The sequence below is a fragment of the Hypanus sabinus genome, chromosome 16 (assembly GCF_030144855.1).
Source record: "Hypanus sabinus isolate sHypSab1 chromosome 16, sHypSab1.hap1, whole genome shotgun sequence".
In the NCBI taxonomy this organism is placed as follows: Eukaryota; Metazoa; Chordata; class Chondrichthyes; order Myliobatiformes; family Dasyatidae; genus Hypanus; species Hypanus sabinus.
Genome location: NC_082721.1, coordinates 43,037,365 through 43,064,229, shown reverse-complemented (window position 1 = coordinate 43,064,229; position 26,865 = coordinate 43,037,365). Strand labels below are relative to the sequence as shown.

General features: G+C 42.2%; 1 pseudogene; it reads right to left on the bottom strand.

The window, feature by feature from the left end:
• Window positions 1–8,404: 8,404 nt before the first annotated feature.
• Window positions 8,405–26,865, bottom strand: part of LOC132405893 (ubiquitin carboxyl-terminal hydrolase 35-like) — a 28,865-nt pseudogene continuing 10,404 nt past the window's right edge.

Sequence of the window (26,865 nt, the reverse complement as noted above, 5' to 3'; positions counted from 1 at the left end):
CTATTTATTTATTTGTCTATTTAGTTACCTGTGTATCGACCTGCTTATTTATGCACCAGTATTGCAGCAAAGTAAAGGGAATTACAGAGGCATGAGAGAGGAGCTGGCCAAAATTGATAGGAGAAGAACAGTGGCAGAGATGACGGCAAAGTTGCAATGAATGGACTTTCTAGAAGCAATTTGGAAGGTGCAGGATAAATACATCCCAGAGAGGAAGAATCATCCTAAAGGCAGGATGACACAACTGTGGCTGACAAAAGAAGTCAAAGCCAAACTGAAGGCATATAGTAGAGGGAAAGATTGTGGAAAATTAGAGGATTGGGAAGCTTTTTAAAACCAACAGAAGCTAATCAAAAAGTCACAAAGAAAGAAAAATAGAATACGATGGTAAGCGAGCCAATAATATTAAAGAAGATATCAAAGATTTCTTTTGATACATGAAGTGCTAGAGAGAGGCAAGAGAAGAAATTGGCATGCTAAAAATGAGGCTGGAGAAGTAGTAATGAGGGACAAGAAGATGGTAGATGCACTGAATAAGTATTTTCCATCAGCTTTCACTGTGGAAGACACCATCAGTGTGCAGGAACTTCATGTGAGTCGTGCAGCAGAAGTGTGTGAAGTTGCCATTACTAGGGAGAAGATTATTAGGAAACTGAAAGGTCTGAAGGTAGGTAAGTCACCTGGACCAGATTGTATACACCCCAGGTGTCTGAAAGACGTAGCTAAAGAGATTGTAGTTATGATCTTTCAAGAATCAATTGATTCTGGTATGGTACCAGAAGAATGGAAAATTGCAAATTTTATTCCACTTTTCAAGAAAGGAGAGAGGCAAAAGGAAATTATTGGCTGGTTAGTCTGACATCAGTGATTAGGAAGACGTTGGAGTCGATTGTTAAAGAAATGGTTTTGGTGTACTTGGAGGCATGTGATGAAATAGGCTTTAGTCAGTATGGTTTCCTTAAGGGAAACCTGGCCTGACAATTCTGTTGGAATTCTTTGAAGAAATAACAAGCAGATTAGACAAAGGGGAATTGCATGTTGTGCACTTGGATTTTAAGAAGGCCTTTCACAAGATGCTGCACATGAGGCTGCTTAACAGGTAAACAGCCATGGTATGACAAGAAAGATACGAGCATGGATGGAGGATTGGCTGATTGGCAGGAGGCAAAGATGGGGAATAAAGGGAGCCTTTTCTGGTTGGCTGCTTGTGAGTCGTACTGTTCCACAGGGGTTTGTATTGGAACCACTTCTTTTCACGTATATGCCAATGACTTGGATGCTGGAATTGATGGTTTTAATGGCCAGGTTTGTGGACAATATGAAAATAGGTGGAGAGCAGATAGATTTGAACAAGTAGAGAGCCTACAAAGGGACTGAGACAGATAAGGAGAGAGGGCAAAGTGGCAGATGGAGTACAGTGTCAGGAAGTGTTTGATCATGCATTGTGGTGGAAGAAATAAAAGGGTAGACTATTTTCTAAATGAAGAGAAGTTTTAAAAATCTGAGGTGCAAAAGGAATTGGGAGTCTTTCTGCCCAATTCCCTGAAGGTTAATTTGCAAGTTGAGTCAATGGTGAAGAATACAAATGCACTGTTAGCATTCACTTTGAGAGGATTGGAATACAAAAGCAAGGATATAATGCTGAGGCTTTATAAATCACAGGTGAGAATTTTGAGAAGTTTTGGTTCCCTTATCTAAGAACAGAGGGTGGACACTGGACAGGGTTCAAAGGAGGTTCACATAAATGATTCCAGGATTGAAAAACTGATCATATGATGAGCATTTTCTGGCTCTGGGCCACTACACACTGGAATTCAAAAGAATGAGGGGTGACTTCATTGAAAGCTATTGAATGTTGAAAGACCTTGATAGAGTGGATATGGAGATGATGTCCCCTATGGTGGGGCAGTACAAGACCAGAGGACACAGCTTCAAAATAGAGGGACCCTTTTTGGACGGACATGAGGAGGAATTTCTTCAGCCAGAGAGTGGTGAGTCTGTGGAATTCATTGCCACAAGTGAGTGGGAGGCCAAGTCAGTGAATTTATTTAAGGCAGAGTTTGATTAGATTCTTGATCATTCAGGGCATGAAAAGATACAAAGAGAAGACAGGCGATTGCAGCTGAGAAGGAAAATGGATCCATCATGATGAAATGGTGGAGCAGAATCGATGGGCCTAATGGCCTTATTCTGTTTCTATACCTTGTGGTCTTGTTTGGGGTATGTCTGGAGAATGAATAAGGTGGAAATGAATTTGATCCTCATGACTTCCAATAGTCAACTTGAGAGGACAGAAAGATGAAGGATATGTCCATATTCCAACAGTCTACTATCCAGGGCTATAGCACAGATAAGATTGTAAAGGCATACAGTAGGAACTTGGATTCTCTCAGCCAGTCTGATGTCCAAAATATCCCCTGATAAGCCAGATTCTTCCAAGGCACTCACAGAATGTTAATGTCTGCTCCAAGATAATAGGAATGGTAAAACCAATCCAGAACATGACAAAACGGAAAAGAGTCCTGAGACTAACTTTTAGTGTTTTCTGCTCACTGGACAGTCCTTAGAGATTTCCCAACAACCTGGGGCAGCTGACTCAGAAGCGGCCAGTTGTAGCACAGTACTAGCAACACCTCTGCCTCATTCTGGTGGAGAGACCAGAGTTCTTCCAGGTTATATGGGATTTTCCAGAGATGATTGTGGGGATCTGCTTTGGCTATTAGATTGAGAAACCAGAGTAGACATTGAGTATATCTGTGAACCAGCCATCTGGGTGAACTCACCACATCTTTCCAGCCTTCTTTCAGAAATATAATGGTGAATTCTTATGGTCATGTCCATAAATTCCTCCAAATATTCTGCCTGGTCCTTTGATGCAAAAATATCTTTAAACCAGTCATTTAATCCCTGTCTAAACAGAGTAACCAAAACCTCATTGTTGCACCTGCTCTCTGCCACGAGGGTACAGAAATCAATGGAACAGTCAGGAATGGACCACACTCCCTGATGCAGCTGCATGTGTCTGCTGTCTCCCTCTAGGACCCCAGAAGGATGACAGAATACTCTCCTCATCATTCTTAGAAATAGCTTCATATCAGAATACACAGCAGCATCCTTCTACCATAAAGTGGCTGCCCATGAAAGGGCTCTGCCCAAGAGAGGGGAAATTATATAGGCCTCCTTACACCTGTCCAAAGGGAACCCTGCAGGCTCTAACTCAAAGACAAGGGAGCACTGACTTAAGAACTAGCAGCAAGATCCCCATTGTCCCCATTGTATCACTGCAGGGCAGCAGTTTAATTGACTCTCCTTGGTAGTTCTGGGAACATGTTGCAGGACACAGAGGCAAGTGTATGAAACCAGAGACCTTCTGCAATGATGCAAGTATTTCATAATGTTGCTTTTCATGCGGTCAATCCCCGCTATGTCCCGCTGTCATAATATTCAGATGAGCGGACCTGGCTACAGAATAAACTCAGGACTTTGCAGATAGGAGAAATTAATGATTAAGATGTTTTTGGAGAATAATGTAAAGAATAATAAAACTAAAACCTCACTTACTCAGGTCTAGAACTCACAGATTGAATCTCTGGGATGAGTCTTGGTCCAGAATAACCTTAAATGGAACATAAAACCCATGCGGTCAAAATCAAAAACTAATCTCCCAAGAACAGGAAGCACAGGAAACCATATTCACATGACAAGCATCCCGAAAAACACAATCACCTTAATGATAAAAGTATTCATTAAAATAACAATAAACTCAAATAAATGGCATTCACATGTGTCAAGAACTGCTGCTACCCAATGACCCTCGCTGGTCCAAAGAGTTCATCACACACATGCACACACACAAACCTGTCTACCTAGTTTATTTATTTGTACTTATTTTGAGAGGCAGCATGGAAAAGGCCCTTCCAGCTCTCTGACCCACACAGCTCAACAACCTTTAACTTTAGCCTAACCTAATCATGGGACAATTTATAATGAACAGTTAACCTACTAAAACAGATAGAAACCAGCCTGGCCAAGCAAATTGTGTTACTGTTATGGCAAGGGCTCACATACTCTAGACTAAGTGTCCAAGTTAACACAAAAGCTCCTCCTTAAGAATGGATGCCAATGTCTTGGCAACCACTGGATACAATTTCCAGTCTTTTGTGTCACTTCCTTCTTAAGGAGTGCACTGCCATTTGCAATTTTCATTCCTCCAAAACCATTGCAGAATCTAAATTTCTTGAAAGATAACTACTAATTCTTCCACAATCTTATCATCTACCTTTTCAGAACCCTGGGATGTAGTCCATCTAATCCAGGTGGCTTATCTATCAGGACCAAGTAGCTTATCTCAATTCAGCATTCTGTGTTTCTGTTCAAAGAAGCTCTGCTGAGATCACATCTGGTATAATGCAAACACTTTTCATATTCCTTTTACCACCTGCAAGCCTATCAATCAGCCTCTCTGTATTTTCATCTGTCGTTTACCGCACATTGTAAACAGGAGAGGTGCCAGCACTAATCCCTGTGGAACACCACTGGCCATGGTCCTGAAACTTGGATGTTGCCCTTCCATCACTACCCTCTGTCTTCCACGGACAATCAATTTTAAATCTGGTCTACAAAGTCATCATGCATCCCAAGTGAATTAGTCTTCTGGATCAGGTTACCTTAAGGAGCTGTCAAATATTGTTCTAAAATTTACATCAACAAAATCTGCTGCTCTACCCTGATCAATCCTCTTTGTTACCTCCTTAAAGACCTCAGTCAAATTTTATGGCATGATCTGCCCTGCATAAAGCCATCCTGCTCCAATAAACCCATGCTTTGTAATAAGCCCATGCTTTTATAAATGTGACAAAATCCAGTCCCTAGTTTTCCTCTCCAGTAGATTTGCCAGCATCAAGAAGAACTGCTTTCTCTCTTCTTTCTCCCCTTTTACTGAATTCAGTACTCTGATGTGTACGTCATCTTCCGAGGGCAGGTGAGGTCTTTATCCACTGCAATTTTGAAGTGTTAGAGGGAAATTGATCGGATCCTCATTTCTGAAGAGGTCTCAGTAGATGGTGTTGGTGTTGCTGTTTAAAAATCAGGGGCTGCCTATTTAGGACAGATGTGAAACTAAGTTTGCTTCTCTTTCAGAGATGAATAAATCTTTGGAATTCTTTCTTTTTCTCAAGGGGCTGTGGCAACAGATTTAATTCATTTATAGATCAGTAAGAGGGTGAAAGATTATCTGGAATATGGAGTAATGGCATATTAAGTCATCCATAATATTATTGAATGACAGAGCAAGTTCAAAGGGCTGAGCAATCTAATTCCTCTCATAAATCAATGATCATGAGGAAATTCAACTGCTTCCATTCATGACTGATGTAAAAATCTCACCTGACTAAACAATACTGGACTTCACTTCAAAATAGGTCCACACATCAAGCCTTTGGACCTTTCTGACCCATCTGTTCAATTAACAGCCAAGTGCCAGCTCAGATCTGATTGGCAGGTAGTCCTGGAATCTTCCTTCCCATCACGAAGAACAGAGCCAGACTACTCCATCTTTAGCGGCTCTAATAGCAGCTATGTGGATGTTTCAACACCCACAATATCATCTCCAGGTTAAGCAGCAACCTCCAGTGCAGGAAAGATTTTCCTTTCTGACTGCTCTCTCATTCACTATATTTAGTCATACCTCACGTTCAGTTTCCTGCAGCACACACATTACAGCCTGAAGTTCCTGGAAAAGAAAATACATTCACCAAACAATCATAATGTAAAGGCCAAAACCCACCGATCCCATCAGAGAAATCTCTTTTCTTTTTCAATCTATTTATTAATATCAACATGAGATTGATGCATAATTATTGGGATTACAAAATTACAAAATTAAAATGAGCATAAAAGGATACATAAGGATACATACTATGATTTTCTGATTTATTTTTGAATAATAGTTTCATGTCTTTTGAACAATTATCTAATGAATATAATTTGCCCAGATCTCATTTTTTTAGATATTTACAGATTAGGAACTTTTTAAACACTCTACTTCCAACCTTTCCAGATCTAGATTCAATGGGTATTTTGGAGAAATTGTTAGAACTAAATCCTTTTCAGAAAGGTGTAATATCAAATGTTTACAATATAATTATGAAAATATGTTCAGAGGCCTTTTATAAGATTAAGAATGATTGGGAAAGAGAACTTAACCTTACTATCCCTATTGGGAATTGGGACAAAATTCTTCAACTAATTAACCCATCCTCTATGTTCTAAACATTCATTGATACAGTTTAGAGTTGTGCACAAGGCTCGTATGTCCAAGGATAAATTAGCTCATTTTTACTCCCACATCACTCCTATATGTGACAGATGTCATTCTGAGATAGCTTCTCTAACTCATATGTTTTGGTCATGTCTGTCTTTGAAAAAAATATTGGAAAGACATTTTTGATATTATTTCCACGGTATTGAATATTGATTACAACCTCATCCTATTACTGCAATCTTTGGTCTACCAATCATGGAGTCAATTCATTTATCTCCTTCTGCTTGTTGGATGATTGCATTTCTTACATTAATGGCTAAAAAATCTATTTTATTGAATTGGAAAGAAATTAATCCCCTTACCACATTTCATTGGTTTCTCAAACTAAGTTATGTATAAATTTGAAAAAAAAATAGAAGTGGCGTATATGACCCTTCAATTAAATTTGAAAAGACTTGGAGGCGATTCATTCAATATTTTCACATGATGTAATTTGACCCTGTTCCAATACTATTTTTTTCTGGTTCTGATTATACATATGGAGAGAGGATCAGAGTTGATGACACTGATGACTCTGTCTTATCTTAGATACCATAAACAGCCCATGTTTTTTCCCCCCTCTTCTTTTTTTTAGTTAGTGGTTAGTTTGTTAGATTAGTTCTTTTTTGGGGGTAATTAATTTTTTTTCATCAGAGAAATCTAATACTAACCTTTTCCCATTTAGTGATATCTCAGTGCCCTCTACAGGAGAAAAAATATCATTTGTTATAACTTTACATTGAAAAAATGTCAGTAATTAAACATTACAATAGAAACTGTGCAATTGTTATTTAGCAAAACACATAATTAAGTCATTCAGCACATTGGGATCATTTCCCCATTGATGCCAGATCGATTCTCCTCACACAGGCCATGAAGGGGCAATTTACATTACCATATCTGCACTGCGCAAGGAAAATAGACCAACTCTACTAAACTCAGAAGTCACAGAGAGAACACCCTAATAACACATGGACCAGCTCAGGATCAAATCCAGGTCAGTAAAGCTGTGAGATATCAGAACTGCACCAGACTCTCACATGTTACATGAGCATCCTGACACCTATCCTCCCAATGTATAGCCCACAGCTCCTGTATGAAGTAGATGGGAATAAGGGGGATCCTGCGCAGCCCTGGGACTGGGTGAGTTTAGTTTTACTCTACACTGTTTCGCCAAAACCAGCTGCAGTCCAGACCAGTGGGCTGATGAGTTATAGGATAACAATTGGAGAGTCAGGAGAGAGAGGGATGACAGCAGATTTATTCCATCCCATTCTCCAGCAAACTGCTAAAAGACAGATTTCACAGCTGATTGGAACATCTGAAAATCTGCAGGTAGTGAAATTCAAAGGTCTGCATCTGGCTGTCAGCAACATGGATGAAAAGGTATTGAGGTGGAAGAGCTTGAGGTCCGATTTCAGGCATTTTTTTTAAACGCACAAAGTATGACATCTATGTGAAGTGAGCTGCCAGAGGAAGTGGCTGAGCCTAGTACAAGAACAGTTGTTCATACAGTTGGACAGGTACATGGAATAGAAATGTTCAGAATGTTCTGGGCCAAACAATGGCAAATGGGACCCAATGGAGATGTGGGTGGAGATCTTGGTGGGTATGGACCAGTTCAGCTAAAGAAGCTGTTACTGTGTAGTATAACTCTATGAGCTTTATGTATTCAGGATACGTTACTTCCTACATTTTGATATCTTACAATTGCTTTTTCCCAAATTATATTTTTCTACCATATACATATACACAACATGGCTACACAAGCAGCACAGAGGTTGGAATCCTGCATCGAGTAACTCACCTCCTAACTCACTGAATCCTGCCCACCACCTACAAGCTCGTCCATAGTGCAATGCAATGCTGTCCAGTTGCCTGGATGAGAACAGCTTGAAATAAAATCACTCAAGAAGCTCAAAAACATAAGTACTCACATGGTCCCCGTTATGCCAGTCTTTTTGTTGGCTATGTGGAACAGCCCTTATTCCAAACCTTTCAGGCATCCCTCCCCAACTTTTTCCATTACATTGACAAATACAACAATGCTGTATTCTGATTTCATGCAGAACTTGTCAATTTCACCATTTTTGCCACATATTTCTACACTGTCCTTAAACAATGATAAAATTTATTATCAAGCAACAACATTTCTTGTGAAAGAAAATAGTTAATGAGCTCAAACACTGGTCTACATTTTGCTGAGTTTCACATTCTGCCCCAGAAAACTACTGTAAAATCATTCTGTGGCAAGGAACTAAGTCTAGGTACTGCAATCAATTGCTTTTCCATGGGAACTGATCATTGCGAATGGTACCACTTGCACTGAAATCTTCTGAGATTTTGTTTGTGGCTGTTTATTTAGAGACTTGACTGTCATGTGCTTTTGCTCAGCTTGTTATCTGTACTTATCTGAGTTATCTGTAATAGAAATCTTCATTGAAATACTCAGGTCATTTAAATGATCACACATTTTTAGGAACTTATTAAGTGGTGGTTGATCTGTAAAAGTTTCCTTTTGGAAGGACGCATTGCAACAATATTTGATAAAGCATCCTCATCATCATCATTCTACCAAACATTCTTTCTATTATGGTAATCTGAATCTTCTCTACAAGTTTCCCTGGCTAGCAGGTCACTGCCTATGTTACAGGAAAGCAAATAACCATTGAAGTTTCATCTTGAATTACTGAATCACTCTTCGTCAGTAGCATTACAGCATGTCTAAAGTCAGATGCCATGAAAAGGACCTGATTGACACTGTTCATGTTGCAGGTATTGTGAAGATCTGCCAGTCCTGTCTTTGCTGTATCTTATCTTGCAAAAAGTCCTGAGTACAAAGGTTCCAATGCATTTTTGTGACATTCTGATTGAGCAGCTGCTTTTGCTTTTCCTCACTTGGAATTGGAAAATCCTTTATTACTTCTTTGACAGGTACATATATATAAGGGGAGTTTGAAAACTGGAAGATCATGCAGTGTACAAGTTCAGATCATTACTATTGACAGCTTATACCAAATTAGGATTCTTCTTTGGAGAGTGATATTATTATTCTGGGAATGTGATGAACAATCACGTGGAATGCTTTGATGAATGCTGGAAGCAGCGGCATATATTTCAGCACAGCAAGCGATTCTTCTCTTACAACTGGGGGAAGAAAGGCGTATAGAGAACACCTGTTCTATTATTAAAAGCGTAACTTCAATCAAAATGCTGAACATTTTTACAGCAGCCAAAACATTCAGTAAACCAATACAGTAATCCACCTATTTATGTCATTGGGTAATGTCATTGAAAGCCATTCAATCATATTGGTCAAAGCTGTTGTCATTTCGATAGCCATGATGCAGTCATCATTCAGCAACTTTTGACCCCATCCATGATTTCCAAAAGCACATACTGAACCACAGTGGCCAATGTATTTGATGACCCATCAAATACACAGACTCCTTTTGGAATTGTGTATCACTCAACAGAATGAACTTTGTAGATAACTCAGACATGGCAGTATACTGTTTATTGTAGAGAGGTTATTTTGCAGCTTCTAGCTTACCTCGAGTAAACAGGGCATGCCCTTTTCTCACTGATAACATCAGGGGGGAGGTACAGAAGCCTGAGTGCACACAATCATCAATTTAGGAACAGCTTCTTCCCCTCTGCCATCAAATTGCTAAATGGACATTGAACCTGTGAATGCTACCTCACTTTTTAAATATATATTATTTCTGTTTTGCATGATTTTTGATCTATTCAATATATGAATACTGTAATTGATTTACAAATTTATTTATGATTATTGGCATTATTATTAATTATATTATTCATTTTTCTTCTACATTATATATTGCATTGAACTGTTGCTGCTAAGTTAACAATTTCACAACACATTCCGGTGATAATAAACCAGATTCTGACATATTACAAGAACATGCTTTACAGAACTTGAATGGCAAGACAGCACCATAACTGAAAAATCTTGTCCATAATTTTAATCCTTTCTTCAAGCAATATCTTTTATACTTCAGTTACATCCAGGTTCCTATACAACACAACTCATCTTTTTACATCACTTCCATGAAAAGTTACAATTTAAAATCATCCTTCAAATAGTTATCTCACAGACATAGAGAAGGAAGACAGTGCCACCAACCACAAGGTGGTAACTCCATAACTACCAGAATATTCCTCCTCAGCTTCCCTCTCAGGAATGGACAAGGCATAGAGCCTTCTTGGGGAAGAACTCATACCAGATAGTAAATTGACAGTGCCATCAGAGTCGCTTTGTGGGGAATCCAGAAAATTGCATTGAGTTCACATCCAGAATTGAGGAGACAGGGAGCAACCCAACTGACAACTTGACATGGTTCACAACAGGTCGCACATTAACTCGGGCAGTCATCTTGGAAACTCGGGTAGGCAGATCTGAATCTCGGGAAGTCATCCTGGTGCCTCCAGGAAGGCACTTGTCCTGGCTTAAGCTCAACCAACGCTGAATGGTGCCGGAAAACCAGTAACTACAAAGATGAAGGTGTAACCACAGATAACGATGGATTAGGAGAATGTCAGGAGGATGAATAATATGGAAATAATCATCTTGTGATTTCCAATTGTCAACTTGAGAGCGATGGAAGATGAAGGATTTGTCCAGCTTCCAGCGCTACTAACCACAGCTGTAGTAGAGAGCAGCTGGTCGAGCGGTGCCTCAGGATTGGGATTTTTTTCTGCCAGTCCTAGCTCCAAAAAAATTCCCGCTGAACCAGAGGCAAACAAGGCTCACACAGAATGTGATGTTTCCCCAATATATTTAAGGATGGTAAAACCACTCCAGAACTTGCCAAATCGGGGGTGAAAATTGAGCTCGTCACAGTTCTCCCACTCACTGGATGGTCCTGGACATTTTCCTGACAACTTGGGACAAGTCACTCAGAAATGGACAGCCTTACCACAGAATAAGAAACACCTCTACCTCTTGCATCCCTCTCACTCTGCTGGAGAGATCAGGGTTCTTCCAAAGATGACTGCAGGGATTTGCATTGGTTATCAGATTGAGCAACTGTGGATGGACAGTTCTGAGAACCGGCCATCCAGGTGAAATCAGAATTATGGTTGTCAATTCTTCTGGTCATGTCCAAAAATTCATCCAAATCATCTGCCTGGTGTCATAAGGTGGGTGTTGGGAACAGAACCAAATGCAAGACACAAGCAATGAAGTACTAGGGAGAGGACTAGGTGTACCAAGAAAGCAAGGGAAGTGGGGAATAAACGACACTGGACAAGACTAGGATGCAGGGCGTGGGCTAGGACTAGGGTAGAAAGTAGGACCTAGATGAGGAACTAGGAACTAGGAACCTGGACAAGGACTGAGCCAGAGACTGGACAGGGACCCAGAACCTGGGTCTTGACTCTGTCACGGACTCCGGATCCAGGTGAGGACAGGATGTGGCAAGGCAACAAGACTGGATGTGGGGCAGGACGTGGGACTCCAGGACTGGACGAGGACATGAAGCTCAGACTTGGTCTTGATTGAGGGAGAGCAGGAACACAGAGCCTAGGTTGAGGGAGAGCAAAGCAGAAGTGGGGAGAGGCGTAGCTGGACACAGACATTAGCCCTAGACGAGACCAAGACTCAGGGCCTAGGCTACGACTTGGACTTGGACACAAACTGGAACCTCCTCAGAGCCTAAGACATGGAATGGAACCTCCTTGGAGCCTTGGACTTGAGCACAGGAACACAGAACACAGGGCCAGGACCCCTCCTTGGGAACAGGACATAGGGCCGGGACTCGTACGTGGACACTAAACACAGCGACACAAAGAGACAGTTCCAAGCTCAACAATAGATAGTTCCTTCTGTTGGTGTGGCAAGGCTCCAGTCTCACACTGGCGGCTGAACTTGACAGCGATACAGGCGAGGACACAGGCAAGGTTCCTGGCGAGGCTTCAGGCAGGGGTAGCCGGCGATGTTTCAAGTGGGGTTAGCCGGCGATGCTTCAGGCCAGGCTTCAGAGGAAAGGAAGAGAACAATCCAGCCTCAGGGTAACAGAAAAGACAGCCTGACTTACCCCACAGAGGCAAGGATAGGAAACCAACAAGATGAACCAGCCACCACACTCGAACCCAGGGCCACTTATATTCCAGCCTCAATATGAGAATCCGGTTGCTTGTGATTAAGCCCAACTAAAACAACGGGCAGCCAGAAGACTCAGAGTCCGGTGTCAACGGACCTGACCGTGAACCGGAACGCGGATTTCAGGAACCGAACCATGACACCTGGTCCCTGGTTGAAACAACGTCTTTAACTTGGTCCTTTAATACCACCCCCCCCCACCCCAACAGAGCAACCAAAACCTTATTGTCCCACCTGTGCTCAGCCACAAGGGAACGGAAATCAATGCAATGGTCAGCCATGGATCGTACTTCCTGATGCAGTTGAAGGAGCCTGCTGGCTGCCTCTGGGCTACTAACAGGATGAAAGAATATTCTGCTCATCAATCTTAGAAATATCATTATATCAGAATACACAGGAGAGTCATTCTCGCATAGCGCCATTGCCGATGAAAGGGTTTACCCACGAGGAGGGAAATCATATAGCCCACCTTAATCCTGTCTGAGGAGAACATTGCGTGTTGTAATTCAAAGATGACAGAATCTGTGGCAAGACTCAGGGTCCCAATGTAACGCACCAGGGCTGACAGACTAATTACCTCTCCATGCTAGTTCTGGGAACACAGTGGTGACTGCTGAAAACCAGGTCTTTCTGCAATAATGCAGGTATTTCCTGAAGAACCTGCCCATGCTGTTCAACTGCCTGTCCTTGGCAGGCTAATGCCGTGTGAAGTTAATCAATCTCTGTTATCAGCACACATTGCTGGTCTGAAGGGTTCAGCACGCGGGCGCACGCGCACACACACACACACACACACACACACACACACACACACACACACACACACACCACACACACACACACACCACACACACACACACACACACGCCCCACACACACACACACACACACACACACACACACACACACACACGCCCCACACACACACACACACACACACACACACACACACACACACACACACACACACACACACACACACACACACACACCTGTCCTAACCCAGTCAGTTACAGAGGCTTGAGAGAGTGGCTTGCCCAGGTAGATTAGAGAAGGGTACTGGAGTGGATGACAGCAGAGCAGAGGTGGCTGTAGTTTCTGGGAATAGTTCACAAGGCCCAGGATAGATACATCCCACAGAAGACTGGCTAACAAAAGATGGCTTAAAAGCCAAGGAAAGGGAATATAATGTAGGAAAAATGAGTGGGAAGTTGGATGATTGGGAAGTTTTTAAAATCCAACAAAAGGGAAATAAAAAGCCATAAGAAGGGAGAAGATGATATATGAGGGCAACTAGCCAATATTATGAAGCAGGACCCTAAAAGGGTTTCAGTTATATAAAGAGTAAAAGGGAGGTGCGAGTTGATATTGGACCAATGGAAAATTATGCGGTAGTAATGTCGGACAAAAAGATCAAATTCTTAAGTACATTTCATCAGTCTTCATTGTGCAAGATGCTAAAAATGTGCCAGAGGTTTGTGAGTGTCAGGGAGCAAAGGAAAAAGTATGAGGCAAATTGAAAGGTCTTAAGGTGGGTAAGTCACCTGGACCAGATGGACCAGATGGACTAAATCCCAGAATACTGTAAGAGGTTGCTGAATAGATAGCAGATAAATTGGTTATGAACTTTCAAGAATCACTAGATTCTGGCACGGTTCCAGAGGATTGGAAAATTACAAGCATCACTCCACTTTTTAAGAAGGGAGAAAGGCAAATAAAGGAAATGATAGGATCTCCCAGTGGCCACCCATTTTAGTTCCACTTCTCATTCCCATTCCAACATGTCAGTCCATGGCCTCCTCAACAATAAGGCCACGCTCAGGTTAGAGCAGCAACACCTTCTACTCTGCCTGGGTAGCCTCCAACCTGGTAGCATGAACATCAATCTGTTGAACTTCCAGTAAAGCCCCTCCCCCTGCTCTCCTCCACCACACCTCATTCCCATTTCTCTCTCTCACCTTATCTCCTTACCTGCCCATCACCTCCCTCTGGTGCTCCTCCCTCTTTTCTTTCTTTCTTGGCCTTCTGTCCTCTACTAATAGATTCCCCTTTCTTCAGTTCTGTATCTCTTTCACTAATCAACTTTCCGGCTCTTTACTTCCGTCTCCCCCCTTACCACCCTCCCCCCAATTTCAACTATCACCTTGTGCTTCCACCTCCTCTCTCCCCACCTTCTAACACTGACTCCTCGTCTTGTTTTCCCCAGACCTGATGAAGTGTCTCAGCCTGAAACATCAACTATACTCTTTTCTATAGTTGCTGCCTGGCTTGCTAAGTTCCTCCAGCATTTTGTGTATGCAGCCTAACCTCAGTAGTTGGGAAAATGTCGGGAGTCCATTACTAAGGATGAGTTTTGGGGTACTTGGAGACTAATAAAGAACTAAGTCAAAGTTGCATGGTTTCTGTAAAGGGAAATATTCCCTGAAAAATCTTAGACTTCTTTAAGGAAGTAACAATCAGGGTGGACAAAGGAGAGGCAGTGATATGTGCCACACTTGAGGTTACTTAACAGGAAAAAGTCCGTGAAGCCATTACAGGAAAGATACTGGCATGGAAAGAGGATTGGCTAACAGACAGAAGGCAACGAGTGGTAATAAAGGGGGCCTTTTCTGGTTGACTGCCAGTGACTAGTGGCATTCCTCAGGCGTTGGCATTAGGACTGATACTTTTCATTCTGTGTCAATAATTTAGATAATGGAATTGATGACTTTGTGGCAAAGTTTGCAGGTGATATGAAGATAGGCGGTGGGGTAGGTAGTGCTGAGGAAACAATTTGAGTGCACAAGGTCTTAGACAAAGCAGATAGAGTGCAGTGTTGGGAAATGTATGATAATGCATTTGGTAAAAGGAACAAAAGTGCTAATATTATCTAAATGGGGAGAGAATTCAAACATCAGAGGTACAGAGGGACTTAGTAGTCCTCATGCAAGACTAACAGAAGGTTAATTTACAGGTTGAGTAGGTAGTAAAGAAGACAAATGCAATATTGGTATTTATTTCAAGGGTAAGAAAATATAAAAATAAGGAGATAATGCTGAGTCTTTATAAGATACTTATCAGGCCACACTTTGAGTATTGTCAACAGTTTAGAGACCCACATCTCAGAAAGAAATTGTTGTCATTGGAGACAATCCAGTGCAGGTTCACAAGGATAATTCCAGAATGAAGGCATTAACAGAAGCTAGAAAAGTGCACGTGAGTAACAGTGCACAGTACAACTGTGACAGACACACAACCGGCAAAGCTAACATTAAAATAACATGATGATGGCCTGAGTGGGGCAAGTTGACTAATTTCATAGTGCTCATCAGGACCTGATATTATATTTTGAGTGCATTGTACTGTATTTTAATGCTAACAATGTGGATGAGGTAAAGAAAATCTCCACACTTCTTAGCTTAATGAGTGCTACCACATAAAGTCTCATACACAACTTAGCAACTCCTGAAAAGTCAGCCAGAAAGACATTCAACAAAACTGCTCCAATTTCACAAAATAACTTCAGCCTAAAACCATGCATAACAGAAGGAAGATTTGAATTTCACAAAGTAACCAGTCAAATGCTGAAAGCATTTCTGAATACATTGCAGATCTATGCAAACTTTTCCAATATTGTGACTTTACACATGGACTTTCTGATATATTAAGGAACAGGCATGTAAGTAGCATGCATAGTCAAAGTACTCAAAAGAGACTACTGTCAGAAAGAGACATTACAATGGACATTAACCATTGCAATATCATTAGAGACTATAGCAAAGGACGTGTCAGAACTACAGAAAAAGATTTTAGAATGTGAAACACACAAAATGTCCCTGAGTGATGCATAAAGGCAAAAATGTTATCGATGTGGCAATCCTGCCATAATGCAAATGACTGTTGATTCAAAGAAAAAAATTGCATCAAGTGTCACAGACAAGGCCACATAGAGAGAGTGTGCACGTCAGACAAAAAGCACAATTAAAGTGATAAACCACACTGAGGGAGAAGTTTCAAACTCAAAACCAAACAAATGCATAAAGTGACTGAATGTGCAACTGGACTCTGGGCAGGTCCTGGCAGATTGGAAGAAGGTGAATGTCATGCCACTGTTCAAAAAAGGATAAAGGCAAAAGGCAGGCAACTATAGGCCAGTTGGTTTAACATCTGTAGTTGGGAAAATGCTTGAAGCTATCATTAAAGAAGCAATGACAAGGCATGTGGAAAGAAATGGATCCATCATGCAGGACACAACATGGATTCAGCAAAGGCAGGTCCTGTTTGACAAACTTACTGGTGTTCTTTGATGATATAACAAGCGCAGCAGATGGAGGGGAATAGTTGGATGTTATTTTTCCTGGATTTCCAGAAGGCATTCGATAATGTGCCTCATAGAAGACCATAAGATAAGGATGCATAGAGTTGGGGCAGATGTATTAGCAGGGATAGAGGATTAGTTAACTCATAGAAAGCAGAGAGTTGGCATACATGGGTGTTTCTCTGGTTGGCAATCAGGGAGCGGTGTGCCGTACGGGTCGTGTTTCGAGACGGATATTTCAGATAAAAACAACGGCGCATGCGCACCAACTTTAATCATCTGCTCACGAGTGCATGTACAAGTATATCATAACATGTCCCTTTTTATCAAAACAAAGAAAATGAACAATTGTATTAACAATTCAACTCAATTTCTCTGGAGTCTGCTTTCCAGTATATTTTCATGGAATTAGCTTTCAAAGCATTCATTAATCTCTTATGCCTGTCACAACTACATACCATTCATTATTTACGTTTGTATGAACATATATACAAAATATAAAATATACTAAAATTCGACTTTAACTTCAAACTACACAACCTCAAATAGGACATGGTCCTTCTTTGAGTATAAACATGACATTAAAATGCCAGATAGTGTCACAGACTTATTGTTCAATTGTTCATGCAGTTAATCAATGTGGGACAAAGTCCTCCAGATATTGTGGCCTTTTCACTGTGCGCCAGAACGACTTTTTACTGTTTTGTCCGAGTCCTTTTGTTTGTTATTTGCATGTTTCAACCTTTGTGTTAGAGTTTGTGTTGTGTCATTAGCCTCTGCTAGTGTTTGTCCGTGTGTATTTGATACGGTAGGCACACTGTGGCCATTGATCTCGGTTGTTTGACCTGATTTTGCCTGTTCATGTGTGATTAGCTTTTCAGGCGGTTCCTCAGCCGTCTTTCGTTGATGTGTGCGATTATATCGGTAGATCACAGAAGGGGTTTGAACTACATATGAACGCTCATCAAGGCGCCGACACACAATTGCTTTCTCCCAATTCATTTTACCTTGCACCAGGGGTTACATGCGCACGGTATCCCCTTGGTCGACTGAGGCAAGGTCTTTGGCTGATTTGTTGTAATTGTCGGCCTGTTGCTGGACGCGTTATTTTATACGCTCAAGTTCGCGTACACCTCTGGGTTCCAGTAAACTGGCTGTTGTAGGCAGGAGCGTGCGTGTGCGGCGATTCATCAGTCGCTGGGCAGGACTCGTGCTGAGCCCTTGCGAAGGTGTGTTGCGATGGTCTAGAAGTGCCAAGTAGGGATCTGTTCGCGATTTGTTGCTCTTTTTGAAGATCCGCTTAACTGTTTTAACTGTTGATTCAGCTGTTCCATTCGCTTAGTTATTTCCGGGACTGCTACACAAATGCTCAAAATCCCATTCTTGTGCAAATCTGTGAAACTCGGCTGACGTGTATTGTGGCCCATTATCACTAACAACGTGTGTTGGGCTAGCACGTCTCGCGAATTGTACCTTTAATTTGCGAATAACGGCTGCGCCGGCCGTATCGCAGAGAAGACCTATCTCGAAGAATTTGCTGTAGTAATCAACTGTGACGAGGTCCTCTTTTCCTTGGAATGTAAATAGGTCGGTACCTATCTTTCCCCACGGCCGAGCAGGTACCTCATGACTCATAAGCGATTCTTTCTGCTGACTCATTTCGTATGGGCGACAAACATCACATATAGCAATATATTGCTTGACGTCGCTGCTCATACCTGGCCAAAAAACACATTCGCGTGTGCGTCTGAGGCATCCTTCTACGCCCGAGTGTGACGAATGAATACTTTCCTTCAACATGCTGGTTGAACACAGCAGGCCAGGCAGCATCTATAGGGAGAAGCACTATTGAAGTTTCGGGCCGTCCCTTCGTCAGGACTATCTGAAAGGAAAGATAGTAAGAGATTTGAAAGTAGGAAGGGAAGGGGAAAATGAGAAATGATAGGAGAAGACCGGAGGGGGAGGGATGAAGCTAAGAACTGGAAAGGTGATGGGCAGAAAGAGAGAAAAAAAAGGACAGGGTAAAAAAACTAAGTATATCAGGAATGCGGTGCCATCAGGTTGGAGGCTACCCAACCGGTATATAAGGTGTTGTTCCTCCAACCTGAGTGTGGCTTCACCTTGACAGTAGAGGAGGCCATGGATAGAATGGGAATAGGACGTGGAATTAAAATGTGTGGCCAGTGGGAGATCCTGCTTTCTCTGGCGTACAGAGTGTAGGTGTCTGCGTCTCCCAGTCTGCGTCGGATCTCACCAATGTATAAAAGGCCGCATTGGGAGCACCGGACACAGTATACCACACCAGCCGACTCACAGGTGAAGTGTCGCCTCACCTGGAAGGACTGTCTGGGGCCCTGAATGGTGGTGAGGGAGGAAGTGTAAGGGCAGGTGTAGCACTTGTTCCGCTTACAAGGGTAAGTGCCAGGAGGGAGATCGGTGGAAAGGGATGGCGTGGGGGGATGGGGGGATGAATGGACAAGGGAGTCGTGTAAGGAGCAATCTCTGCGTAAAGCAGAAAGAGGGAGGGAGGGAAAGATGTGTTTGGTAGTGGGATCCCATTGCAGGTGGCGGAAGTTACAGAGACTTATGCGTTGGACCCGGAGACTGGTGGGGTGGTAGGTGAGGACAAAGGGAACCCTATCCTGAGTGGGGTGGTGGGCGGATGGGGTGAGAGCAGATGTGCGGGAAATGGGAGATATGCGTTTGAGAGAAGAGTTGATGGTAGAAAAAGGGAAGCCCCTTTGTTTAAAAAAGGAAGACGTCTTCCAGCCTTTTATATATTGATGAGATCCGACGCAGACTGGGAGACCTTTTCGCTGAACGCCTACGCTCTGTCTGCCAGAGAAAGCGGGATCTCCCAGTGGCCACACATTTTAATTCCACATCCCATTCCCATTATGATATATCTATCCATGGCCTTCTCTACTGTCAAGGTGAAGCCACACTCAGGTTGGAGGAACAACACCTTATATACCGGCTGAGTAGCCTCCAACCTGATGGCATGAACATTGACTTCTCTAACTTCCGTTAATGCCCCTCCTCTCCTCCTTACCCCCATTCGTGATATATTTAGATTTTTTTCCCTGTCCTTTTTTTCTCTCTCTCTTTCTGCCCATCACTCTGCCTGTTCTCCATCACCCTCTGGTGCTCCGCTCCCTCTTTCTTTCTCCCTAGGCCTCCCGTCCCATGATCCTTTCCCTTCTCCAGCTCTGTATCCCTGTTGCCAATTACCACTTCTCAGCTCCACCCCACCCCCTCCGGTCTTCTCCTATCATTTCGCATTTCCCCCCCCCCCCCCACTTTCAAATCTCTTTCAATCTTTCATTTCAGTTAGTCCTGACCAAGGGTCTCGGCCCAAAACGTTGACAGTGCTTCTCCCTATAGACGCTGCCTGGCCTGGTTTATAAAACATAAAACACCAGCATTTTATGTGTGTTGCTTGAATTTCCAGCATCTACAGATTTCCTCGTGTCTGCTTTTTGAATTCTTTCCTTCATTTGCTTTCGCACGCTTTGTGGTATGATGACATGCTCATCTTTGAAGATTAAGCCATCTTTGACTGCGAGCTCATTCCTATAGCTATAGTAAGGTGTGAGTTGTTCTTGGGAGCGCATCACGTTCGCTCGGTCATCCGCTGATGATTACGCGTTTCAACATCTGTAGTGTGTCATCTTTCCCTGTTTCTATGCGAATCTGTTCTAGACGATATACATTAATGCTCTGGAAGAGGGGACCGAGCGTAGTGTATCTAAGTTTGCTGATGACACCAAATTAGTAGAAAAGCAAATTGTGCAGAGGATACAGAGAATCGGCAGAGAGATATAGGTAAGTTAAGCGACCAGTAAGGATCTGGCAGATGAAGTACAATGCAGGAAACTGTGACGTCAACTACTTTGTAAGGAAAAATGGGAGATCAGATGATTATATAAATGATAACAGATTGCAGCATGCTGCTGTGCAGAAGGACTTGGGAGTGCTTGTGCATGAATCACAAAATGTTGGTTGCAGGTGCAGCAAGCTATCAGGAAGGCAAATAGAATAATGGCCATCATTATTAGAGGGATTGAAATTCAGAATAGGGAGGTTATGCTACAACTGTACAGGGTACTGATGAGGCCACATGTGGAGTACTACATGCAGTTCTGGTCTCCTTACTTGAGGAAGGATGTACAGGGTTTGGAAGTGGTGCACAGGAAGTTCACCAGGTTGGTTCCATTGATGAGGCGGACTATGAGGAGAGACTGGGTCAAGTCACCTGAGACTGTACTTACTGGAATTCAGTATGTTTAGAGAAGCTCTCATAAGAAAATATAAAATTATGAAAGTAATAGATAAGATAGTGGCAAGAAAATTGTAGGTGAGTCGAGAGCTATGGGACCTAGCCTCAGGATTTGGGGGAGTAAATTTAGGATGGAAATGAGGAGGAACTGCTTTTCCCAAACAGTGGTGTACCTGTAAAATTTTCTGCCCAATAAAGCAGTGTGGGCTACCTCAGTACATATATTTAAGACAAGGTTGGATAGATTTTTGTGTAGCAGGTGAATTAAGGGTTTGGGGAAAATAGCATGTAAATGGAGATAAATCCACAATTATGTCAGCCTTGATTTTATTGAATGCTGAAGCAGGCTCGATGGCCAGATGGCCAGATGGTCTACACCTGCTCCTTTTTCTTACACAGAGCCTGACAAAGGTGAGATGTCATGCCTAGACCAGTGTGGCATTCCTGAAGCAGATTGCAACATCATATGGATCACAACAACTGTTTCTGGTGTTCAGCTAAAAATGGAGATGGATACAAGGTCAGCACTGTATGTAATTTCAGGAGCTGACTACAATAGATTGTTTTCCAAGCTGCCATTAGAAAAGATTTTGCTGATGTGAACGAGCTACACAGGTGAAAAAGTGTCTCCCAAAGGTAAACTAAAATAAAGGTGTTGTATGCAGGTCAAACACAGCAGTGGGAGCTTTATGTATTAGTAAGTGGAGGGCCAGCACTTTTTGGATGTGAATGGTTCAGAAAGATCAAATAAACTGGTGCACAGTCAAAGCTTTCAATGTGTCATCAACAGGGAACTGCAGCCCAACAGGTAGTTCAAAGCAATGAGGTGTTTGAGAAGGGTATTGGTAACTCAAAGGCATAAAGCCCAGAATTGAACTGGATGAAGCAGGAACATCAGGATTCCATAAAGCATGCCCAGGGGCTTATGCACTATATCCTAAAGTAAATGCTAAACTTCAGAGCTTGGAAGCATCAGGCATTCTCTCCAAAATTGAGTGGAGCAACTGGGCCATGCCCATTGTCCTGGTGATCAAGAAAGGGAAGGTCAGAATTATTCGCACATGTTGGGACTACGAAGTGAGTAATTACCCTGTGCTGTGTACTGTGCAGTACCCCCAGCCACGAATAGGAGACATTTTTTCATCTTTGGCAGGTGGGAAGAGTTTTTCAGAGACTGACTTGCCACCAGCCTCTCTGCAAATGGAGATTGAGGAGTCAAACAGTAAGTTCCTCCACAATCAACGCTCACAAGGAACTTTCCCAGTATAATTGTCTCATCTTTGGCATTGCATCCATTGAATGCATTGTTGCAGGCAGGAGCAAAGTGGGAGTGCTCAGAAAGATGTGAAAGAATATTCAAGGAAGCAAGAGACTAATAACATTAGATGAACTGCTCACCCATTATGATCCATCTCTGTCCATCACAGTCATGTGTGATGCATCCCCTTTGTTGCACCATTATGTCACACACCATGAAAGATAAATTTGAATGTCTGAATCCACTTGCTTCAAGATCACTTACAATTGCAAAATGGAACTATGCACAGACTGACTGAAAAGCTCTTAGTCTAGAATGAGGAGTAAAGAAATTGCACCACGACATCTACAGACAGACCACCATCCCCTTGTGTGCATTTTCAATCCCAGAAAGGGAATCCCAGGGATATCTGCTACCCAGTTGTAACATTGGACACATTTCCTAAGAGCCCACTCTTATGACGTAGAGCTCAAGGGTACCAAACAACACACCACTGCTGATGGCTTGTCACGTTTTCCACTGTTGACTTCTGACAAAGTAAAGTCTTCATTCTGTGATGCAGCAGAAGAATTCCACACAGAATTGATGGTCCAGCTGCCAGTAACCAATTCTGAAATGCCTGGAGAATCAAGGAATGACCCGACATTGTGAAAAGTCTATGACATCACCATGCAAAGGTGGCCAGATTTGTAATCCCATTGTTTCCAGAATTCTTAGTCACATGAGACCAACTGACTGTATGTCAAAGAAACCTGAAGTGTGGATCTTGTGTTGTGGTTTCCCTCTAAACTACACACCAAAGTGTTAGAAAACCTGCTTGAAAGACACTTGGGTACAGTCAAAATGAAGAGTCTCGCCCAGAACAACATGTGGTTGCCAGGAATTGATAGACAGATTGAAAGCTTGACCAACAGCTTTTTGGGATGCAACAAATTTCAAAATACACCACAGGCACCTTTACACCTGTAGGAGTGACCATCGTCACCATGTCAAAGAGTGTATGTTCATGTTGCTGGGCCATTCAGGAAGTCCATTTTCTGATTGCTGTGGATGTTCATATGAAGTGGCCTGAAGTCATACCAATGAGGTCAAACACATCAGAACAAAATGTCTACACTCTGAATTCTATCTTCTCCAGAAATACCTTACCAGAACAAATTGTGAGGGACAACGGATCACAATACACGCCAGAAGAGTTCACAATATCCATGGAAGAAAAATGGCATCAAAATTTTCAAATCATCTCCTCACCTCCTCACATGTTGGGTTAACTGAAAAGTTTATCCAAACCTTCAAGAAGTCCATTAAAGCTATGGACAAGGATGACAATTCTCTACAGTACAAAGTGGACAACTACATTTTTGTGTATCAGAACTCTGTTCATGCAATGACAAATCAAACATCTGTAATGCTGTCTATGAGCAGGAATCTGAGATCTCGCATAGATCTCATGAGACCATGTCTCTGGAGTGAAGTGCAGAATAAACAATTCAACCAGTTACCAAGTAAATCAGCAAGGACCTTTAAGGCTGGACAGGAGATTCTAGTGCATGATTACCGAGAAGACAATTGGACACCCAGTATGATAGCTAGAAGGACTAGACCATGATGTACACAATGGATTTTGAAGTTCATACATGGATACATTATGTGGACCAGACACTGACTACCCAGCAAATGAACACACCTAAGTCAACTTCATCCAAGAAGGTGTACATATCTTGTCCACCAGACTTACCTCTCAGTACTGATCATATCATGGCACTAACAGCAATGTGACATCTGAAACAGAGAAAGCTGTTGTTGACAAAGCACTGGCTAAACTTGATGCCACTCCACAGGTCCAAAGAAACTATTCTGAAAGAAACAGAGCTCCATCCAAAAGACAGAATCTTTAGTATATTGAACTGAATCATGGACTGCTTTGCGAAAGCATGTTTATTTGAATATTTTCTGTTTAAGGGAAATTGAATGTTTTGTTACATGTATAGTTTTAGTCTAAATGGGGAGGAAGTATAATGTATGGATCTATTTCTTTTAGCACAATGACTCCCCTTAGTACTAATTAAGACTGATAACTTATGCATGCACATTAATTTGTGGCTCTTTCTGCAAGCTGAATAGACACATTAATTTCTCCCTTGAATGTATCTTTCCATTATCTAAACCCCCATTTATCTCCACTTATCACCTCCCAGCCTCTGTCCCACCTTTCCTCATACTGCTATATATTGGTAATATTTCCTGTTCACTCTCTGTCTTGATATCTGTTCTCAGTACTAAACATCAACATACACCTTCTGCCTCCAAAGGTGTTGTTTCACCTGCTGTATTCTTCCAATATTGCTTTTTTTTTGTACCCTTAAGTGCAATGTTTTTTTGTGTTCACAGTGACAACTGGCAAAACTATCATAGTTTCAACAAATCTGTTGTTTGCATATCCCCAACTAATTTTCCTTTGTTGCCTTTAAGGGGCTTAAGCCCTTTGTTCAGATCCATTGGCTTAGGGCTGACAGTTAACTTTATGCTGATCAACTGCTTAATGTTCACAGTGTGGTAACTTTATGTCTCAGATAATTTTTAGACTTGACAATTTCTGCTCAAGTACACTTCCGTTTTTAACATTGAATCAGGGTCAGCAGCTTGTTTTGATTGTAATGATGGAGTGAGGATATGCTGTGTAACAGGGTTGTGAATTGTGGTGAAAGTGTAAAATTTTGCTGCTGATGACACCCTATGAATCATGTGCTATTTTTGAGATGCTAAATCTATTTTGAAACTATCCTATTTAGTGTGTTGTTCCACCACAGAAAGCTGAAGAGGCAATCCTTCAATTTAAATTCAAATTTTGTCTACATGATTGTAGGAATGATACTCCTCCCATTTATTTTGTCAAAGAAATGTATTTGTGGATTGGCTAAACTGAGGAGAGTTCAGATTTGATCCCATGTGGGTTTCTCACATCTCGCCTGGTAACCATGTCATTAAGGGATCAATCAACTGGTTCACTCCTGCTGTTGGATGGTTATCTGATTAACCTAGATCTCTCTAAAATATGAGAACATTGCACCAGAACAGGTCCTTCGTCACAAAAATCTGTGCTGAATACGATGCCAAATTAAACTAAACCTCTTCTGCTTTGACATTATCAGACGAGTAGGGAAAGGAAGAGGATGGCAGCACTGATAGGGAGTCAGATAGTGATTCTGTGGACGCAGGAAAGAAACACAGGTGGTAGTTTGCTTATCAGGTGCCAGGGTCTGGGAAGTTTCTGATTACATCCACGATATCCTGAAGTGGGAAGGAGAACAGCCAGAGGTCATGGTACATATTGGTGCCAATGACATAGGTAGGAAAAGGGAGGAGGTCCAGAGAGCAGACTATAGGGAGTTAGGAAGGAAGTTGAGAAACAGGACCTCAAAGGTAGTAATTTTGGGATTACTGCCTGTGCCACGTGACAGTGAGTATAGGAATAGAGTGAGGTGGAGGATAAATGCGTGGCTGAGGGATTGGAGTGGGAGGGCAGGGATTCAGATTTCTGGATCATTGGGACCTCATTTAGGGCAGGCGTGACTTGTGCAAAGAGGACGGTTTGCAGTTGGATCAGAGGGGGACTAATATCCTGGCAGGGAGGTTTGCTAAGGCTACTGGGGAGAGTTTACTCGAGAATTGCTGAAGGGTGGGAACCAGACTGAAGAGATGGAGGAAGGAGCAGTTGTCTTACAAATAGAGAAAGCTTGTTGACAGTGTGAAAGGGAGGATAGACAGATGATAGAGAAGGCATACGCTCAGACTGATGGTTTGAGATGCGTCCATTTTATCTCAAGAAGCATCATGAACAAAGCAGATGAGCTTAGAGCATGGATCAGTACTTGGAGCTATGATGTTGTGGCCATTACAGATAATTGGATGGCTCAGGGGCAGGAATTGCTCCTTAGAGTGCCAGGCTTTAGATGTTTTAGAAAGAACAGGGAGGGAGGCAAAAGAGGTCGGTTGTGGCACCACTGATCAGAGATAGTGTCATGGCTGCCGAAAAGGAGGAAGTAATGGAAGGATTGTCTACAGAGTCTCTGTGGGTGGAAGTTATGAACAGGAAGGGGTCAATAACTCTACTGGGAGTGTTTCATAGACCACCCAACTGAAACACAGACATCGAGGAGCAGATAGGGAGACATAATCTGGAAAGGAGCAATAATAACATAATAACAGGGTTGTTGTGGTGGGAGATTTTAATTTCCCAAATATCAATTGGCATGTCCCTAGAGCGAGGAGTTAGATGGGATGAGTTTCTTAGGTTTATTCAGGAAGGTTTCCTGACACATGAGGAAAGGCTGCTCTTGATCTGTTATCGGGAAGTGAACCTGGTGAGGTGCCAGGTCTCTCAGTGGGAGAGCATATTTGGAGACAACGATCACAATTCTATATCTTTTACTATAGCATTGGAGAGAGATAGGAACAGACAAGTTAGGAAAGCGTTTAATGGGAGTAAGGGGAAATATGAAGCTATCAGGCAGGAACTTGGAAACCTAAATTGGAAACAGATGTTCCAAGAGAAATGTATGGTAGAAATGTGGTAAATGTTCAGGGGATATTTGCGAGGCGT